Genomic DNA, 21,956 nt, shown 5'->3' with positions numbered 1-21,956 from the left:
AACACCTGTATGATTTGTCCTTGCAGAGAAAAATTAAGACAGACTTTCAGGTGGGAGATGCTGGTCACACAAAACATACAGTGGGCCTGAATAGAAAACCTCTGTCCTTTGACAGGATGATTATATAAAAAACTGTACAAGCTGAGGCTTGCTGATTTTACTTACACTACAGCAGGAGATCTCCCAAGCTTTTCTTTCAACCTAATTTTCCAATGCCCCATGAAATTTTTTGTTTAAAGATGAAAAGCATCAGAGTGGTTTCTTCCATTCCTATAAAAAAAAAAACTTTCCTAATTTTGCCCCCCCCTTTTTTTTTTTCTCTTTTACCATTAGTATCTGTCTTTGTGAGACGATGTCATTACAGCAGACAAATTTGTAAAGCCACATCAAAACCAAAGGCAAAGGAACAGCATCTGGATACCTCCCACAGATAAAAAGCTGCCATGACAGGACAAAGATCTCTATTCCAAGAAAGATGCTAAACATACCTGTTACCACAGGTAGCACAGGGACAGCTATTGTTTCATTTATATCTCTAGGCCTGAGGAATCTGCTTACATTTGTGATTTTCAGGACTAACAGCTCGAGTGAAAAGAATATCAAGATTTATAGCTTAAATATAAGGAAAAAGTTCTGAATTTGTGGAAGCAGTTGTAAGAAAGTGCAACACGTTTTTATATAGTAAAAATTTGCCTTGGTGAAAATGCATTAGAGGCAATATAAAAGGATTTAAGATGTTTTTACTTGTCATTCTTTCATTTGGGTTTCTGCTTTTCCTTCTTGTAGGGGTTGTTCTTGTGGTTTTTGTGTAGACATGTCTTACTCTATTTTTCTAACAGATTTTAAACTGACATCAATGCAAAATATTCTTGATCAATTCACTGTAAAAGAAATAGAATGGACAAATGGTATTAGAAATAATAATAGTACATCTTGACTCTAATAACCAGATAGGCATTTTTCTATCAAAGAGACTAAAATTCTCATGCAAGAAACTGTGACATTCTCATTGCCCAGCAGATGCACAACATGGATGTCATTTTTTCCCAGATAAGTATCTCAGGGGACATGGAGCATTGTTAATTTCTTTTAAATAATTCAACAGTCCATGAACGAATTCACATACCCTTAGATTCTTAAGTCTATTTAAATTTGCTGTCCTTATAAGCAAACTATCCAGGTCAAAATTTTACACTAGTAAAAACCCAAACAGAAGTTTAGAAATAATCTGAAGATTAACCTTAAATCTAAATGACAAATAGATCATAGCATTTAGGATTGACCTAAGTTGAATGTTAATTTTTGCTTCTTGCTGGCAAATTCTCCATGAATTCTACCATGTAAAGAAATAATGGAATCTTCCTAATTTTTCATAATTTATAGAGGCAAAGTTGCTGAATATGAATCCCAGTGAAACTGGTTGGGTTGACACCCCTGAAATTTAATAACTATTCATCAAAATAGAAATCCTTAGTGTGACTATCAGAGAGGAAAAAGAAAGCTTAAATCATAAATGCTATCAGACAGCAGATAATTGGGGATTTGGGCGTGGGTAAACATCTCAAGCAGATGTCTGCAAATTTTATCTTCACTCATTGTGTGGCCTTATTGTAAACTTTGATAATACCATGACCAAATAAAGGTTGCATGTGTTGAATCCAGTTAAAATGCCATGAGAGCATCATCCATTTAATCATATGTTGAGACTGAGAGAACTGGGGAGGGGCGGGCAGTCCAAGCTTTCAGAGGGAGTTGGTGCTGAGCAACAGCAGCTTCTGCAAACATGAAGTGGTGTTGAAGAGAAGAAGGATGGTGAGAAGGAAGTTGAATATCTTGACTGGAAGAAAGATGCTGGAAATGTGGCAGGAGCCTGGAGATCAGAGAAGTGTGTGTGGGAAAAAAAAAATCCAGGGTATTCAGAGGGACTGTGGTTGGTAATGCTCAAGACTGATAGCTTTGAGCAACAGCTCAGCATGAAGCAGCATGTCTTTCTGCCTGAGCTTCCAACAAAATCAAACCAATGCAGATGTAGTACTGAAAGGGCAGGTATTAAGTGGGATAACCAACTACAGTAAGAGCTCTTATCTGGATTGTTCTTAAATAAACCCCATTATCCAGATTGATTGTGGACAGTCATTTGCATTGTTTCCCATGACCATGACAGGATTGGCACCAAATATGTAATTTTGAATAGGTTCAAAATTTGGCTTTCTTTGACAGAGAATGTTGCTTTACTTACAATGGAAAAGGAGCATACTAGATAATACACTTATCTTTAGCACTCTTAGATGTGTCATTAATATACCAAATATATTTAGTTTGCTAAGTGCTCAAGGATAATCCAGCTTATTATCATACGTTTCTGGTACAGAAAGATGCTGCTTTCTAGTTGCATGAATAAAATGGGAGCTTTATTAAATAAAAATAGATTTGACCTTAGAGCCAAATAATTTGAGTCAGTGTGATTTTTTTCTCTTAGAGAAGCAGGATAATAAATTTCTCTTCCATCTAGGATTTCAGTGAACTGGTCTGCAACTATGGTCAGGATAAAAAGAAAAAAAAAATTGAAAATATCCAAAAATTTTAAAAAATTAAGTACGTGTCCTCTGAGGGGAGTAGCAGAGCTATATTTAATATGAGAAATTAAATAATCATAAGTAAAAAATTCCTGTTTAGAGTATATTTAAAATGGCTTGAAAATCAGGGCAAGCTAAAGTAAAATAAAAAAACCATATTGTTTCAGAATTCACTACTGGGGTTGTAAAATATTGGTATGATCAATTTGAGACTGCTAAACAAGCAAATAAAATGGTTAATTGCTATGATCACTTACTATTGAAAAATGTTTTCCCCTCCCATATAAATAAATGAGTAATCTGGTTTTACAGAGCCACTGAGTATGGGCAATGAAGTCGTTATTTTTCACAGCACTCAAGACGTACTGTCACCATTTCCTGAAACAGAGGATTTTAACAGTGATGTGACAGTTTAATGCAAGACCATGGAGACCAACTGCTTTCGATGCTGTTACAAGGTGAGATAACCATGACAAAATGATTTCTGTATGTGTCTATAGGGAGCCCATTATGAGTCTATCATTCTGGCACTACAGTGTGAAATTATGATGAGGAAAAAAAGAAGCCATTCAAATTTGTACTGCATGACAATGATGCTCCAGCATGAGTTAATGATATATAGCAACTGAATTTCAAGCCTTTTTCTTCACTGTAGACAGAATGAAACTACTTAACCCCAAAGTTTTTATTTACATGTAGTGCAAGAGAACTGGTTATAAAATAAATTATTATAATTACTTTCAGTTAATCTCTACTAAGTGTAAAAGTTCTGGTTTTAGGCTGAACCTAGATGTTTCTTTGCAAATTTATTCACAACTGAAATTCACCTTGTACAGATAAAATACACAAACAGACCCACATAACAAGAAATCAATTATTTCTGTCCCCCAATCAAAAAAAAAATAGAGTACATTTTCCTCATTTACTCAAATTTCCATTTGCTTTCTCCAATCCAATTATTCTTACATATCTCCAACTTGGAGTTCTTTAAATAAAATAATTTTAAGCTTGCTCTTTCAGGTATACTAATATATCTATTTATTACATATTTTCTAATATATCATTATGTGCCCTTTGTCATCAGTGATTTTCTTTAAGAAATTATTAATTCCTTACTCAAAGACTATTTTCTTTTTTTTTCATAAATGCATGAATTAGTCTAAGTATGCTTAGTTAACATTATAGGTAGTTAATTTATTAATAGACATATTTTTCTAGGACTTTTAATTAAGAAATGTGCTTCATGCTACTTCTAAATTGTGAATTTTCTTTATCACTTCTCTGTCCTTTTCCATTTTTCTAGAGTTCATTCTAAATTTCACCTCTTTGCATAATTCATATTTGGTCAATTTTTTTTTTTTTTTTCTGCTGTCTTCTCTTTAGTGAAATACTAGCCTGAATGTCCTTATTTACTGAACAAAATGAAGAAAATGGTGAGAAGTCTGTCTGTTCAAGATCAATTTACACAGCATGAAAACCTCATTTACCTTTGTTTCATATCTCTTATGCCAGGTAACAAAGTAACTTTCTGATATTGTCCTCAAGGATTCTTGTTTCTGCAATAAGTATGGGAATATGGCAGAAAGCAATAGAGTTTGAAAAGCCAATACTTCTGAGTTTTCTTAGCTATGTGGTTAGAAATTTTTCGTTTAAAAAATGAGCCTAATGCTGGTAAAACCATCAACCAAATGTTGTCTAAAATACAAGCACTTAAGTACAATGATATCCTGCAGGTATCCTAAACAATATGACTCATTCAGCCTTTGGAGGGACCTGCTTTGAAAGTTAAATTTAATTTCATTTTCCAATATATGTTATATTTTATTACTGAAACTACCTAGTTGGAAAGCATGACATAGTAAATTCAGAAGGAAAGCAAAATAAATAGCTCTCTGGTAGAGTACCAGGAGAAAAAGCTTGGCTTGAATGTTAATGTAGATTTGAGATGTGATGGATGAAACTTAGCATATTGTTGTCCACACACATCCTACAACTAACTTTAAGTTTAGCATTCTAAGTGAATTTGTAAAAAAATCACATAGAGTCCATAATGCAAACAAAAACATCTTCGAATTGTAACCGGTTTTGGCCTATCCAAACTGAACATGGATTTCTATAAGTTGCTTAAAGATTTCTGAACATATCCTATACAAGTTTTGAATATGACCTCACTAATAATATGCTTCAATTTAAAAATGAAAAGTAGGTTGAAGCTCATAATAGATCTTAGAAAGACAGTATGTATTTCTTCTCAGAAACGTTGTGGGAATCACCTAATTTCAGAAGCACCATAAGTCACCGAAACACATAGCTGTCAGGAACTGCTGAAGTCATTGAATCCGTCATCACCTCTTTTCTCACTCCTGAAAGCTTCTGACTGTGAAAGAAATGCTTCCTTTGAAAGAGTTAACATTTTCATCATATTTCCTTCAGAAATATTTTCAATACACTGTCATGAAATTAGCACTTGTAACAAAATAATCAGTTGCAGGGAGAAGGGAGGACAGCAGAATTTAAAGGTCAATAGGCTGGCTAAAATCTTAGATATAGCAACAGCAGAGAATTTATTTGATAAAATGGTCTCTGTTACAGATAACAACTAGAAGCATTTAATGTTTATAAAAGAACCTGGCACAGAAGAAATCTTAAATGCAATTAAGAAATCAAAGTACTTTAATATGTGATCTCTGGTGTTACTTTCAGTAAAATCTGGTGATTCTCCCCAGCCTACTTTGTGAGGGGGAAATCAGCTGTTTAACTGCAATTAGTAGTCAGTGGAAATCAGGCACTTATGACCTTAAGGTGGTTTGGGAACTATCACCTTGAAGACTGAAAAATGAGAAGAGAAGGTTTAATTGAAGTATTTTTGATAAAGTAAATTCACGTGGTTAGATGCAGCATTAAGACCATCAAAAAAAAAAGCAAGGATTAGCTACTAAGGAGCTAGTGTCTATTATCCACATGCTTTTAAAAAATTATTTTGAGAATTATCACTATGGTGTATTTTAAAGACAAATGAAACATTCATAAAGCAAATAAAATCTGAGGTCATGTCAGATCTCAACTAATCCCATCCAAAAGGAAGCACAAGAGATCTGCCAGCAGATGATTTATTTATTGAATCTTTTCCACAGGGTTTGTTCCGTATTCAAGTTCACTTCCTATCACTGATCTTCTTACCACCTATGTGAGAAGAGTCAGTGTGTTATACAAATAAAGTAGAAAAGCACTGTATGAGATCCTGAGATCTGCTTCAGTTCCTTTGTACTTCCATAGTCTAACATGATGTAAGAATTTATCTTTTTTTAACAAGGACTTAAACCAAATCCCTTACATCCCTTTTGCTGAATTCCATGAGCACTGGTTTAGGCATAAAGTTTATATTTCTGATTCCTATTTTTTTATTCAAAGAGGGTGTACTTCAACCTACTTTTCAGGTATACATTTCAATAACTGTTGCATGCTGGGCTGGTTCAGTTAGGGGTTTTAACAAATGTTAGTTAGTCGGTTCTATGTACCCCCCATTTTCCCCTCACAATGGTCTGCTCCAGGTTGTCTGCCATTGGAGCATTCCCATGTCAGTCTTGTAGCCACCCCCTGTTCATTCCTGAAGGTTCTGTGTCAGTCACCCCATCCCTGTATTTCTATTTGTCCCGGAACCCCATACCCACCCCTGTTGTGTTCCCGTTGGCTGCCATGGTCCACATCACTCCCCTGTTGCCTGTCCCCATTGGGTGAGGGGGCTTCCACCCCTACCTGCCCACCCCCTATATAACCCCATGCCTCTTTTGTCCCGGTGCCATCTTGACCACGCACGCACTAGGGGATGCTGCTCCAGCCACCGCAGCAGCCACACAGGAATAAACATTCTCCAGCCACGCAGGACAAGGTGTGCCTCCCTCGTCCCTTTGTCTCTTCTCAGCACTCTGCTACTAAACCGGCAAACCTGCATGGAGGCTCAGCCTTAGAGCTCCGCACACGCAGCAGCCCTGGTCTCACCCAAAGGGCAGCGCTAGCCGGGCTTCCGAGCCTCCTGAGACCGGGGCGAGAAAAACCAAAGCCGCAAATAACCTTTTCTTGTGGGTGACAAAGTGCTGCTCCTCTACCTGACCTTTTTTTCCCATAACTCTGCTCAAGTGAGAACCACCAGTAGCAGTTGTGATGGGTGCACCACACGCACAGTGTATGTGAGGGAGACGGATAACAGCACAACAGCCAAGAGCCAATCTGAGGCCCCTCTTGTTACCCAAAAATAACACTGGTCAAGATCTGGTTCAAGCCAAGTGTGACAGAAATTAACTTCTGTGGGTAGCATGAAGGTATGGCTATAATTCAATTATCTTCCTCTATAAACATTTGACCTCTCTTGCATGACAGACAACTGCACAGCAGGATGTTCCCCTTAATAGGGGCACCTCTCAAGGTTACTTCACAAGTTTGAGACACTCCTTGCTGCAACAGACCCTTGGTAAGTAGTTTATTGAATACTAAAATTTGAAATTTTAACTGATATAATTGATTGATTGTGCACCTATAAACCTTTAGACACAAACATTGAAAAGTTTCAGACTAGCAGAGGATCAGTTGCACCCAAACTCCTCTTTGAGAAGAATCGTAGAATTAAAGGGTGTCGTTCCAGAATCAAAGGGTATATTTCCCTGATAATTTTGTCTGACTTTATTGTCTATATAATAAATAATCCAGCATACCTTTGCCATTGAATCTTGTTAAACCACTGTCATTTTTACTATCAAATTTTGTTAAATTGCTGGTTTGCATCAATAAACATATTTTTACTTCTCTCTTATGAGTGAAGCCACTCCATCTGTGACACTGTCATCTCAGTTTTTTATAAAGGGATTTTTGTGCCTACTGAAACAAAACAGGAGACCCTACTATTTTTAGTGAACTTTTTTTTTTTTTTTCAAAAGCTGTATTTTTTTATTCAAAGACAAAATTTATTTCTAGGGAATCCAATCTAGATGCCCATTTCTAAGTATTCCTACCACAAACTTGAGAGAAGTTGTGACTAGGAATTGCTGCTTTGTCCTTCTCAGTAATCCATTCCATCAACAAGTACTTACACAGTAACTGACGAAGAATATACTATTAGCTTAAATTGCTCTTGAACAGGTGTTCAAAATCGTGTTTGAATAGGTGATATTAATTTACGTAGAAATCATCAACACAGATGCGCTCACCCACCATGCACATTCTTTGTTTTCTGCAATGATTTAATGGTTTCTTGTACAGAAGTAGTCCAAGACAATTAAAAAGCTAATAAATAGTCACAGTGGAGGGTAAATTGGCTTTCCTGCTCTCAAGAAGCATGTGTGCAGCTATAAGATAAGAAGTTGTCAGTCTGTTAAAATCTCAGCATAATCTTTCCTCATCATATGTTTATAGCAGAGCACACCTCAACTTACTAGAAGTATTGAAGGTCATTCTTCCACATAGTGTCATGTCTTGAGAGCATAAGCAAAACGGTATTACTTGTGACACTACCAATACAAGTAATAACCTTAAAAATTTATTACTTTAGAATTGACTAACAGATCACTTTTAATTCATCTAAGTTAAATTACAAAGACCTACAACTAAGATTAATATTAAATTAGTAATAAGATAATAACTTAGTGAAAATAATAAAATATTGAAAAGGAAAATATTTTAGATATTGAGATGCTCCAAAATGATCTTAAATGCATGCAAACTTATTTTTCCCTATAATTTTTAAAACATTTGTTAAAAATAATATGAAAATCAAGAGGAAAGACAAATTTTTACTTTTACCTTAGGAATTAATCCTGTCTATACATTAATCATGAAATATTGACTATTTCCTTAGCGTTACAGATAACATTAAATGACAAGTATTCAATTTACTGGTTTTTATAGTCCAGGAAGACATGGAATCCTCATTAAAGGTTATGAAAATAATTACCTGAGTCATTCCTGATAATTAATACTAGAATAACACAAAATCTTTAGAAGTTTGAAGGAAAGAAATATACATTTTACTGCTTCATTGAAAGTCCCAATAAGAGGGCTCTAGAGAAATTGATATTTGTTACCTTGGCAGTATTTCCAGAAAACAATTAGAGCAAGATTTGGAGAGAACTTAGAGACAAATTGAAGGACAACAATATAATTGAAAGAAATTATCATTATATTAAGGAAAATAAGCAATATCAAATAAAATTGGCATTTATGGCATCATCACAAATACAGTTAAGAGAAAGCATGGTGACACAAAACCATCTCAGAATTATAAATGATCAGTATTGCAAGGGACCTTAGTTCCAACACCCCTGTAATGGACATTTTCCAGCAGAAATATGTTTGGATTTTTTGGTTGGTTTTTTTTTTTTAACCTTGGGATCATAAAATATTCTGGAAAACACTTCAATGCTATCCAGAGTAGAGGGTCCCAAGATTTACTGAAATTAAAATTAGCTTACTGAGACACAAGTGATTTTGACTGCAGAACTTCTGCACAGCAGAAATTTTTTAGTCAGATATAGAAGAAGTTTTTTCGTGGTCTGAAGATATTATGTATTTTAATAATAATAAAAAAAATAATTATTAGCTAAATTTGCACTTGGAAGTAGGCTGGAAGAGAATAGTCATTGATGAAGACGTAGACGTACAGGTCATAAAATTCCATGGATTTGTAAGATGAGTGTCTGAACAAACAGTTCCAAAATCAAATGCTTAAACTAAGAAAGTAGGCCACTTTCAGGTAAGGTTTAAAGCATAGTTCAGAGATAGCTAAAAAGAGCTTATGTATAAAAAAATGCCATGTTATATGTAGGATGTCAATGTATGAAGAGAGAGGTTAAATGTGAAAAGGAAGGTACTAGTGAGACAATTATAGCAATCCTCTAACTCAGTGCTCCAGTTGATATTTTTAAAATTATTTGGGAAGGTTTTGAGTCTTCTGAATTTTTTCCTGCAAAGACAATCTTAAGATCCACAGCCAGTCTAATCGGAACAATTTAAAATATTTAATTCAAAGCAAAGATGAAAAAGACAGCCTCAAGCAGCAAACCTCTTATCATGTATACTTTTTGCCCATTCCAGTAGTTGGAATAGCTTTTGATTGTTACTGATTCTGTTTACTTTTAGCTGTTTATTTCTAAAAGATGTAAATTTGTAGTTCTGCCTTCCAGCCAAGCAGCAGTTCTTGCTAGGACTCACAAAAGAGGCAGTAACAGTAAGCTGTATAATTTTCTTCAAGTTTAAATGAAATCTGCATAAAATTCCATTATAATTAATTTTAATTCATGGGAGTATGGAGGACAAAAATATTAATTAAATATGTCCACATTTGTAATGAAAACAGGCTTCTCAAATTATTTAAAGGGAATCAATAGACATATTGAATTATATTTTGTTTGTTTATAATTTTTATTAATGTGGTCCATTGATTCAACCTGACCTTATAAAATGAGCATGCATCTGAGATGTGAATGTTTTACAGAAATACACCTTTATTGTTACATTTCTTTGAAATAGAAAGAGACACATTTTCTAATGACAGTATTTTGGGCCTGTATCCAAGAAAGCACTTAAGTTGGGGTACAATTTAGGAGTGTGAGGAATGGTATTGATTTTAAAGAAGGCACTTATATAATTAGAGTTACTTGGATGATTAAAAATTCTACTGGACTTGAAGCCAAATAACATGGCATAAAATTCACCTTTATGCAGAAATTCATAGTCAACACAACAGGAATACAAGTCATGGTGCAAAACTGAAAAATAAAAGAAGAACAAAGGAAGAGTAAATGGATTGTTTTTAGCATACACTATTAATGGCGTTAATTTAGAATACTATAGCATTTTAGCATATGCCTTCTTATAGTACTTCAGTATACACCTGTAGAATTTACTCAACAAGCTTCTCTATGAGATCACCAGAAAACCTAGATTATTGGGTTTTTACCCAATCTGATTCAACCTCAAATGCCTCCAGATTTTTTTTTCTGTTTATATAAATACTTGAAGAATGCTTTATGAAGTCAAGCAATTGCTGAAGCAGTTTGCTATAGCAGACTCATTTAAAGCTAAAGCATGTTTTGCAATTCAGTAATTAAATTGTTCTGATATTTTTTATTATTGTCATTATAACTAATTACATAATTGCATAATTCATTATATGAGAAAATTGATCAGCATTACATCTTTGAACTATTATTTAACACATCTATAGCTCTAGATTGCCGAAATAACTACACTGGCACTAGACTGTATTTACTCTCATCTAGTCTATATGCATTTTTCTTATGAGTCTAGAACTGGTCTAGAGCTGAACATAAATATCTATACTTACTTTTGGAATTTAGCCATTTCATGCCTTAATTTTTGGAGCTTTTTGTTTAATATTTTGGTGTTAGAAGAATTATTTGAAATACTTTTCATGAAGTTCTACTCGAAACACATTATCACTCAAGGATTGACTACAATCCATTCACTCTTCCTTTATTCTTCTTTTATTTTTCAGTTTTGCACCATGACTTTTATTTCCGTTGTTTGTTTTTTTTTTTTTTTTAATAACTGCCAAAACTGAGGAAGTATTTGGAAAATTCTTCCAGGCAGTTTTCATAACCAAAGCAACAATCTTGTTCATGAGAGATTTTTAGGTTTTGTGCATATTTAACCTTTCTTTCTCTTACAATATTGTTTTTATATTATGCCAATTCCAGTTTGTTCAGATGTTTAAATTAATTTTCCAAAGTGAAAGTGATATATTAGGAAGAAATTCTTTACTGCGAGGGTGGTGGGGTACTGGAAGAGGTTGCCCAGAGAAGTTGTATATGCCCCATACCTGGCAGTGTTCAAGGCCAGGTTGGATGGGGCATTGAGCAACCTGATCTAGTGGAAGGTGTCCGTGCCCATGGCAGGTGGTTGGAATTAAATGGTCTTTAAGATTCCTTCTAACCCAAGCCATTCTCTGATTCTATGGTTCTGTATGTACAGGTGGCCTCCACAAATATGGCAGTACTAGTATCTTAGAACTCACACAAACAAGACAGACAAAGGACAGAAATGGAAACAGGTACACAAAGAAACAAACCTAATTTCTCATATCTTGAGAAGATTTGAAAAGTCAATCCAAGCTTCACCTACATTATTCATAGCTTTGACAGTGTTAGTTCTTGTTTTTAGAAATGAGAAAAGAAATGAGAAATGCAGTACAATGGCTACAGAGAGAAAAGAGGAATCTGAAAGCCAGTAGGTTGCCCTGCAGCTCATTAACCACTGATGAAAATGTTGCAGCTGAATGTCTCTGTAAGATGCATAAACATAAGAGAGGAAGAAAAAACAGTTTGCAATTTCTGTAACCTGAAAATGAATGAGAAATAGTTCAAATATTGTTCTCCATGTCAGAGTCTTCAGAAAGGCAGTATTTAATACCTAGCCATTTGCAGCTAGACTCTGGACTAGAGGTCTCTCATAGCTTTATGCAAGTGCCAATATAAACAGTGCCCAGCAAAAATCAGTATTTATCAATAGTGTATATATCATAATATATATGTATACATCATATATATATGTATATATATATATGTATATATATATATATCATAATGTTTAACAACTGGGTTTTATTTGAAGAAAAAAAGAAGTGTAGGACATATGTTGCTGTGGCTATATGCTATTAAACAAGGAACTAATTCTCTACAGGGTCAGATTTTTAAAAGATTTTACAGCAGGTAAGCATTACAGAGTCTGTAGCATAGTTGAACCATGTGATGGATTGTAATGTTTGATTTAGGGAACAGAGTCCTCAGTTGTATCAGAACAGCTATAAAATTAGGATTGTTGCTATTTGGTAACTGCTGCCAGCTCGGTAACATGTCTTATAAAGACAGATATATTAATCTTGGTGAATATCCACAAATAAACAGTCTCTTACCACATGTGACTAGCATACATCTTTCCAGTTATGCTGATAAGTCATTTTAGTCTATTATTATGTGTAAGCAATAAGCAGTTTGAGATGACCAGAACAAGTCTATCAAACAAAGGCAAAAAGGAGTAAGGTCCAACCACCTCAAGAGTTTAGGTAACTGAAAAGAGTTTCTCTTGGAGTCCAGGATATCCCTTTGGCTGCCCTGGCTGTCTCAAGATCCTGGCAGGGGTCTTGGACACCCTGGCATGAAGTCAGAAACATCTGTGGCTTCTATTTTAGCCTGTGGAAAAAGCTGTCAATTTTGTATGAGGAATTACAAGTCACAGGGTTTTAGTAGTGTGATATTTGAACTAACACAGGGTGGAAAAGTAGAATTCCAGGGGGTTCAAGGAGGTACAAGATGGAGGAATTTGAGCGTGTCCTAGCCTTCTTTTCCTTCTTCTTGTCCTCCATGTCTTGCTGATGGTGACACTTTTCTATTGGTTTAAGGTAGAGATTCACAGTCTAACATAGATGATGGGAATTGGTAATAAATTGCAAACATAGTATAGGTAACTTTAGATATAAAAGGTAAACACCACCCAACAGGGCAGAGCAGAGTGCCATGGCCTCCTTGCTAACCAGAGCTCAGCGGGTCAGAGAAAGAATGTTTATAGATAAGAATAAATGAACAACCTTGAAAACGCAATCAGACGCGTTCCAGGCTCCTTCTTTGGCTGCTTCAGGATAGGGAGAGAAGACTCTTTACAATTTCGGGGTCACCCTGACCTTCTGAGCCCTGAGAAATCGACAAGTTTCTAACCTGAAGCATATAAAACAAGGAAGCAATTAATCAGGTTTTTGACATATTTGTTTTTATTGTCTGTGCAAGAAAACTGACAAAATTACCCTGTCTGACAATTCCAGTGCCAACTGGCTTATGAGTGCCAGCTAGATGGTTCTCCAGGAAAACAACAGCTCCAGCCTGGACAGAAGTGGATGCTGTGGGTAAGCTGGCTGGCATTGGGGTCCTTTAGGCTGCTCTCCAAGGACTTGAGCCCACTGAAGTCAATAGGATTTTCTCTTTTGTTTTAAATTTGGCTCACATCTTAACTTCCCCAAGCCAGGGTCTCCATAGAGAAGACTTGCTAGTGTAACAGATAGCCAAAGCTCAGCATGATGACACAGTATTTCATTGGGAGGTATTTGTTAAACTTTGCATAATAAGGACAGTTTTCAACTCAAATTTCTCCACATTATAATTAAAATAGCTATAACCGTGCATAAAATCATCTGTCACATTATCAGATATTTCCATAATTAAATGTTAGAAGATGACTTGTCCAACCACAACTGCTAGGCTTTTAACATTTTCCACACATTTTCATATTCATGACACTTTCTGTGATAACTTGTCCTAAGTCATTAGGCAGAATCTAGTGAAAACCAAATAAGATACAGGGAAATTAGCAATTAAATTAATAATGACATCAGAATAAAAGGATTATAGAAATAACTGGTCTATTCTTTATTCATAAAACTTGCTGGAAGGAGCATTATTTGTGGTTGCATGTAAATGCTCAAGAATACTTACAGATTTTAATTTGCTAGTGTTTGCTAGAATATTAATTATGTGGAGAAAATGACACTTTGACACCCTTTTAATGACTATTTTTGCAAGATACATGCCTTAAAAAATCAAAATCGAAACAACATAAGGTTTTGTACAATGACATCTCTTATCTGATATACCTTATAGATTTTTATGTTTAAGCAAATACTTTCTTCAGTTTTAGTAGTTAAAGTATTTTAGCGTCTTCTCTATGAGTGTCAACAGAAATTCATCTTAATTCTTCCTGACAGCTCAGTAGCAGATAAGTATCTAGAATAATCACAGCTTTTGTGTTTTAAGGTATTGTTCTGTATCCCCTGTTCACATTCCAGGCTATTTAGGTCCCCATTGTGTGATGACAGTAAAAACAGTTAATTAAATACTTTGTCAGGAATTCTTTTTTCCTCATTTAATTTTATTTCTATACTGAATGTGCTTAATCAAGAGTGAAAAGCATTTTGTGAAGAGTTTTGTATTAGAAAATCAAAAATATCCAGCAAATTAACTGCAAAGCGGGCTGTTCCAGTTGCATGTAGGAGTAAAAGTATGCACATTTAAAGTTAAAACGGAAAGAAAACAATGAAAAGAAAAATCTATGACTATTTACCCTCAATGGGTACTAGGAGGATCTGTCTTTATTTAATTGTTTGTATGAGGAAAGATAATAGACGATTGCAGTATGGATATGCAGGCTGTCAGATTTGCTTCAAGCCAAATACATATAATAAATGCACTGAAACTTTTTTTATGAATTTCATTGATCTGACAGTAAATCAGGTGTTATAATGCACTAAAAGTTTCTAGTATGCTGCATTTAAAAATTCGTGTGACTAATTATGTAAACCATATGACTAGTGACTTCTCTACTGTAATTATTTGGCACAAAAGATACAAGGCTTTCAAACTTTTAATGTTTAGGACTAGTAATATTTATTTAATAGGAAATAGAACCAAACATTATTATCAATTAATAAAAGATAAGTATTCTAGAAAACCCTTCACTGCTAAAGTCAATGGATCTCCTTTTTTCATAATGTTCTTCTGCCTATTTCAAACAGATGTCTTTCAATTTGTTTTACTTCTAATTGCATTTAAGTTCTTACATTGTATTAATCAAATTCTTAGCATTGTGCTAATTATCAACATGTATTTTATCTTGATGCTGTTATTATAACTACAAACTGTAAAATCAGTGTATATGTCTTTCACCAACGCAAATGGGAAAATCTACACTTGAGTAACAGACCTGATCTGAATTTAAAGTCAACTGGGGGCTCTTGTATAATGCCACATGTCTTTGTACATCTGAGTAGGCTGTGCAACAGAACAGAATTTAACAACAGAGATCAGCTATGAACAAATCCCAAGAGCATGTGTGAGAAGCATCACTAATTTAGAAGGGCTCTTCTGGGGCAAAGGGCTGTCAAAGGTCATCATGGTGTAAACAGGAACTAATCTGCTGCTATCAGGAGGCAATAAAATTGCACCTTTGTCAAAATTATGACAGGTATTTTGCTGTGGCATAAATTATTTGACAAATTACAAACTATACAAGTTAGATTTATTAGCCATGCTCAGCAATTTAGAGTAGTGTGGTGACCCTTTATCCCTGCCCTGCTGACATCAATTTGTGCCTAGGTCTCAGGATGGGAACCTGTCTTTGCTCCTGATGGGTACACTTTCCCACACAGTGCATCTAGATGAGTTACAATGGCCATTAACTTGTCAGCATCTAACTGGAAGAGATGGCTTCAAACATGATGGGCTGAAAAAACCTGTCCGTGCTCACTTATGCTGGGATAAATTATCTGGAATTTCACTAATGTAAACTTGCAATTCTGAATGAGAAATATAAGTCTCACTCTTTACAGGTTATGTCTCTACAGATTGTCCAGATCTGTTTGTTGCTACATAGAGAAAATATGCATAAGGTAGAAATCAGTTCTACCTCATTGATCATAACAAAGGGCTAGTAGAAAACATACTGCATTGTCACCAACACCTGTTAAGTTATGGGAAGAAAAAACAGGACTCCTATATTCCTTGCCCATCCTTTTGCTCTAATACAGGAAAAAAATAATGAAAATAAAAGAGGAACTATGCAAAAATGCCACTCAGCCCTCCTCTCAACTCTTCTGTTTTGCTTAGTTCCATTCCAGCCTTTGGGGTCAGATCATACCAAAAATGATGGCTTGCGCTTTCCATCTCTGTGTTCAGCAGCCCAAGCTGACTAAACAAGGCTATCTGAACTTTCTCCCTTTCTGCTTTCCTACTTCATACTATGTAGCAGCATGTGAGAAGGTAGACTGAACAGAGTGAGGAAAAACTTCCACAAAGACAATATAATGGGCAGTCTCTGGACCACCTTAATGCAATACTGATTGAGACAGCAAGGATCCTTCCTCATGGATATAGAAAATGTTTTTTTTTTTTAAGGATTGTTGGTATAATGGGCAAGGTTTTATATTGGGAAGGATGATACTAAGAAAACTCTGAAAAGGTTCAAATGAGTCACACAAGATACTTCATAGGCACTGAGGATTGTAGAGAATCTGTGCTGGAAGTATGGGAGGAAGAAGGGAGGTTTGGGCTGGACGCCAATAATGTCAGACCCAAAACAGTTGTGGAATTGGAATATAAAAAGGAAAGTAAAATGGATTGTTTGCATGCGTTTTGTTTGACCTTGCCCAAATTATTTTAAGAAGTAAGGAAATCTAAAAACCTTTATGATACTATTACATGCAGTAGGAGATGTACCGAATCTCTAATGTATATTTATTCAATTAAGACTGAATTTTCATTTTTAACTGAATTGAAAACTGAACTCTGTTTACTATGAAACTAATAGAGCACATTTCTATAATTTCTAAATTAAACCCTTTTTCACAGGAGTTGTTCATGCTTCAGCACTGCACAAACTGATATTGTCTACAGAACTGAGCAGAAAGTCCTCCATGTCATCACAAAGAGACCCACAACACTATTGGACACAGTTGGTGTCAGGAGTCTTGAATATAAACCCAAGGGAGAGCAGCTGGTGCCTTGAAGCCAGCATCTGGTTGGTTTTTTTTTGAAGGCTTCAAAGCAGGGGCATACTGAACATAATATACCTTCTGTTTTATACCTTCTGGCATAAAATTCTGTATAACATTTCTTCTTCATCACTTTCTCATGCAATTAAAATAAAATAAAATATCAGGAATATTTGACAGAAACAAATCCTTATATCATCACTCCCACTTGACTTATGTTTATCATCTGTTCTGATATGCTTATTCTAATTTAAATAGCTCTCATGTAAGTGGTTTTGTGCACAACTTGAAGTTACTCCTACTTGAAGCTAAAGTTAACCTTTTGAGTTGCTCTGGACATATCTTTGACTATTCCTGTAACATTTGTTTTCTTTTTCTTCTTCTTTTCTTGGTGTTTTGTTTTTGGGTTTTGTTTTGTTTTGGTCTGTTTTGGTCTGTTTCTTTTTAAATGTATCTGATACACATATTTTGTGCCTCGACTGTCTGCTGCCAATGATTTGGAGAAGAAAATAATTTTTGTTTTACAACGGTAAAGGTCATCTAAAGTAGAGATGCCAAAATTTAAGATTGATAATCTGCCTATAGAATCATAGGATTGGTAAGGCTGGAAAGGACCTCAAAGATCAAGTCCAACCATTAACCTGACACTTCCCTCTTCACCATTAAAACATGTCCCCAACATGTCCCACATCTAGACATTGCTTGAACATTTCTAGAGATGGTTATTCTACCACTTCGCTGGGCAGCCTGTCTCCATGCTTGACCACCCTTTCAGTTAAGAAATTTTTCCCAATATCCAGTCTATCCAAGACTGATACCCTTCATGAGCCATTTGATGTCACAATCTGCTTCGTAACCTTTCCCAGCAGCAAGATCAGACTGACAGGCCTGTAATTGCCTCCTCCTGGTCATTCTTGTAGATTGGCCTCACATTTTCTCATCTCCAGTCACCTGGGGTCTTCCTGGTTAGCCAGGACTGCTAGTAAATGATTGAAAGGGGCTTGGTGAGCTCTCCCAGCGGCTCTGTCAGTACCCTTGGACGGATGCAATCCAGATCCATGGAATTTTGTGTATCTAAGCAGTGTAGCAGGTCACTGACTGTTTCCACTTGGATTATGGGGTCTGTATTCTGCTCCCTGTCCCTGTGATAATTTATCTTGAAAAGACAAATAGAGTTACCTTCATTCATATTCTGCTATTTTTGCAGATATGTTATTTACATAAATACTTTTTAGAAACACTTAAATTTGTCTTCATCAGATTTTTTTTCATTTCAATAAGGGTTAATCTTTATTTCTCACTTCTTTGTCCTGAATTCAGAGTCTTGCAAACATGTTTGCTGCCAAAGATACCAGGATATGTAGCAATTACTGTTATGAACAACCTTGCTTTTTCCTCTAACAAAGCTTGAGTGCCCCTTGGCAAGGTCTCTGCATTCAAAATGTTATTCAACACAAAGTGAACTTGATTATCTATTACTTAAAAGCTTGTAGAGTCATTTCTACTTCTGCATAGTGTGTATTGATGTCCTGAATTATTTTACATAGTTTTACAGGGAATATATACACACAGGGAAGAGATTTTACCACAGATAAAATATGTTTAGTACAGACAGTAGAAAATTTGTGTTTAAACTCTAAACATTAAAAGCTGAAATGTAATCAGAATAAGAAAAAAAAAAAGGTTGAATGGAAGAAAAAATCTAATAATTGATAGCAATAAATTATTAACACACTACTTAGGTACTGCTAGTATCATAGAATCATACAATTATTTGGCTTGAAAGGGACCGTAAAAGATCATCTAGTCCAAGCTCTCTGCTGTGAACAGTGTTACCTTTCACTAGACTGAGTTGCTCAAAGCCCCATCCAACTTGGTCTTGAGCACTTCCAGGGATGGGGCATCCTCAGTTTCTCTGGACAGTCTTTTCTAGTGTCTTACCACCTTTGTAATAAAAGATTTCTTCCTTTTATCTCATCTAAATTAACAGTTTTCAGTTTAAAATTATCACTTGTCATATTGCTGCAAGCCCATGACAAAAGTATCTCTGTACTTTTTTTATAAACCCTTTTTAAGTTGAAGGGTCCTAGTAAGGTTTCCCTGGAGTCGTTTTTCCCCCAGTCTCAATAATGCTATCTTTCTCGGCCTGTCTTCACAGGAGAGGTATTTCAGCCCTCCCTGATGATGCTTCTGGCCAGCTCCCAACCTGTTTTACCAGGTCCATGTCTGCCTTGTGCTGGGGTTCCCAGAACTGGGAGTACTCCTTATGGGTCCTTTCCAACCTGGCTTGTTCTATGATGCTGATTCTATGATTCTATGATGTTCCAGGAGAGTACTCCAGGTGGGGCCTCACAAGAGCAGAGTAGAGTGACAGAATGACCGGTCACTCTTTGGCCTGGGGACCACTCTTGTTATGCAGTCTAGGATCATAGAATTATAGAATAGTTTCAGTTGTAAAAGACCTTTAAAGTCCAACATCACTGCAATGAACAGGGCTATCTTCAACTAGGTCAGATTGCTCAGAGCTCTGTCCAACCCAACCTTGAATGCCTTCAGGGATGGGGCATCTACCAGCTCTCTGGACAACCTTTTCCAATGTTTCATTACCAAAAAGCATACAGTTTTCTTTCTGAGATGCAAGTTTCTACAATATTCCCATTTATTCATCTGTGATTAACCTCAATTCCTTCTCTGCAAGGCTACTCTCAATCTATTTGTCATCCACACTATACTGATACAGATTGAAGACAGTAAATTTTATCTCTAAGGAAATCAACATATTTGAAAAATATTTTTACTGGTAGATACTTGACCTTGAACAAGCTATATTTTGGTGTTCACTAGTTTGTTTTAAATTTAAGTTAGAACTAATTAATTCATGCAAAATAATTTTGAATTTCAACACAGTTTAAGCACTAGCACATTTGAAAACTCATTCACATGCTCACAGCATGAACAAGTCATGATAAGGAAGGCAGTTAATGATCGTTTCCTTTTTCTCAGAATTTATAGCTTAAATACATTTTTAAAACAAACTTTTGAGCTGTTCTCTTGAATTGTCTGTCATGATTTTATCTAGTCTAATGATTTTACTAAAATTATTTGGTCTAGCTAAAAAAAGAATATAGGGCAAAACATCCATAGGGAAGTATTTTTCTATCAGGCAGGAAGATGAAAGAGAAAGCAAGAAAGGAAATCAGAATGGATAAAAATACTGATATTCCTTAACATCATCTTATAATGTAGCTTTATTGAAAATTATATCTAAGGTAATTGTAAATTTTAATGGTATTGATACTTTTACAACTGTTTTCACAATGAAAATTTTGTGTTCTTTAAAAGTAAACACAATACCCTTATTACATTTTGATATATATGAAACTATTTATGCTTGGCGTTATTTATATCAGTAAAAGAACCTGAAGAATTTTAAACAAAATAAAACACAGAACAAATGCTATGAGGAGATAACATACTTTTTGCTTTAAAATTAATCCATCTCATTAAACTAGAATATTAACTGTATCACTGCTGTTGCAAGTTTGACGGTTTTTGTTTTTTTTTTTTTTAATCAATATGCATTAACTCGTTTTGATTTTTCTAGTGACAACTGAGTAATCTCAATTTGCTTGAGGCATCCAAAAGGACAAAAAGATCAAGAGAACAACTTGCCAACAACATACAAGAAGAAGGCTGTTTCTCATTCATGCTGAGAACAAATGTCAGCTGTCAACTTCAATAGTTAAAGCCACAGGGCTTGTCAAGTTAGGGTTAGCTGTGAAAATCAGGAAGCATTGAAAAGTCCAATATGGATTCAATATTCTGGTGCATTCCCTGACATATGTATATTAGCTAATTTTGCCTCAAATTTCTGGTTCAGAATTACAAATTCTGAGTTGCAAATCTGGAGTTTCACATGAGAAGGTCAAATACTGAAAGCATAGTCACACGAGCCTAGGATGGGCCATAGAGCAAGGCTAATTCCTTGACAGGTGCTGTTTCTGAGTTGTTGTGTGACTTTGAAAAACCCTTGTCAATCTTTTTCTCTGTCCCTTTTTATTTGTTTTCCTTCACATGTAAATCAGTGGGTTCCCAAATACACTTGAGACTTCTAGCCAGAAGGAAAACCTGTTTAAGGGCATAACAAAAGGCACAGATATTATTTATATGCTAAAAAGAAAAAAAAAAAATAGGAGCAATTTGCCTGTGCAAAACTTCTGTGCTCTGGAAAAGAAGCTCAAATTTCAGGCAACATCTGGTAGGCCAGGACAGGAGGCTTAAGCAGGGAGCAGGTTGACAGCTGTTGAGTCAGGTCACAGTAGATCATAGATGGTCTTGGAAGATAAATTGATTTTAGAACCTATGGAATAGAAACCTGAAAAATAATAATTTGGGGAAAAACTGCTCATGATGTTGACAGGATAATATACACTTCTCTTCTGTGAATGTTTTCAAATGAAATTTATAATTTTTTTAATGGCAAACTGTTACAATTATTAGATGATATAGCTTTCCACTCAACTGCAAGGGCAAAGGAACCTCTGTGAAATGGGTTGAGAGGTGGGATTTTCCCTGGTCATTGGGCCTTTCTGACTTTGGGATCTTTTTGAGGGTTTCTGGAACCCCTGCACATTCAATTCAAGCCACAGACATTGAAAGATTCCTATTCCAGACAAGTAGAACTCAAAAAAAAAAAAAATTTCACAATTAGACAGAAGTTTTTTTTAATTCAAGGTATTTCTATGAAATGTTTGTCTTCTACAAGCCATATTAGAATACATAAACAGACCTTTGCCAGGTAATTTCCAGCTAATTCTTATGGTGATTAGACTCATAAG

The 21,956-nt window shown here is 35.3% G+C and overlaps 1 protein-coding gene and 1 long non-coding RNA gene across 2 annotated transcripts in view; both read right to left on the bottom strand.

The window, feature by feature from the left end:
• The window catches only part of EYS (eyes shut homolog), a 723,820-nt gene that overhangs the window by 549,149 nt on the left and 152,715 nt on the right, over positions 1-21,956 (bottom strand). The window lies entirely within an intron of this gene.
• LOC128785680 (uncharacterized) lies at positions 18,401-19,403 on the bottom strand. The gene is made up of 3 exons (XR_008429986.1): positions 19,325-19,403; positions 18,955-19,062; positions 18,401-18,457 (listed from the first exon to the last, which is right to left on the bottom strand). It is a non-coding gene; the product is annotated as an uncharacterized LOC128785680 (long non-coding RNA).

The sequence above is a fragment of the Vidua chalybeata genome, chromosome 3 (assembly GCF_026979565.1).
Source record: "Vidua chalybeata isolate OUT-0048 chromosome 3, bVidCha1 merged haplotype, whole genome shotgun sequence".
Lineage (NCBI taxonomy): Eukaryota > Metazoa > Chordata > Aves > Passeriformes > Viduidae > Vidua > Vidua chalybeata.
This window is presented reverse-complemented; position numbering and strand designations above follow the sequence as displayed.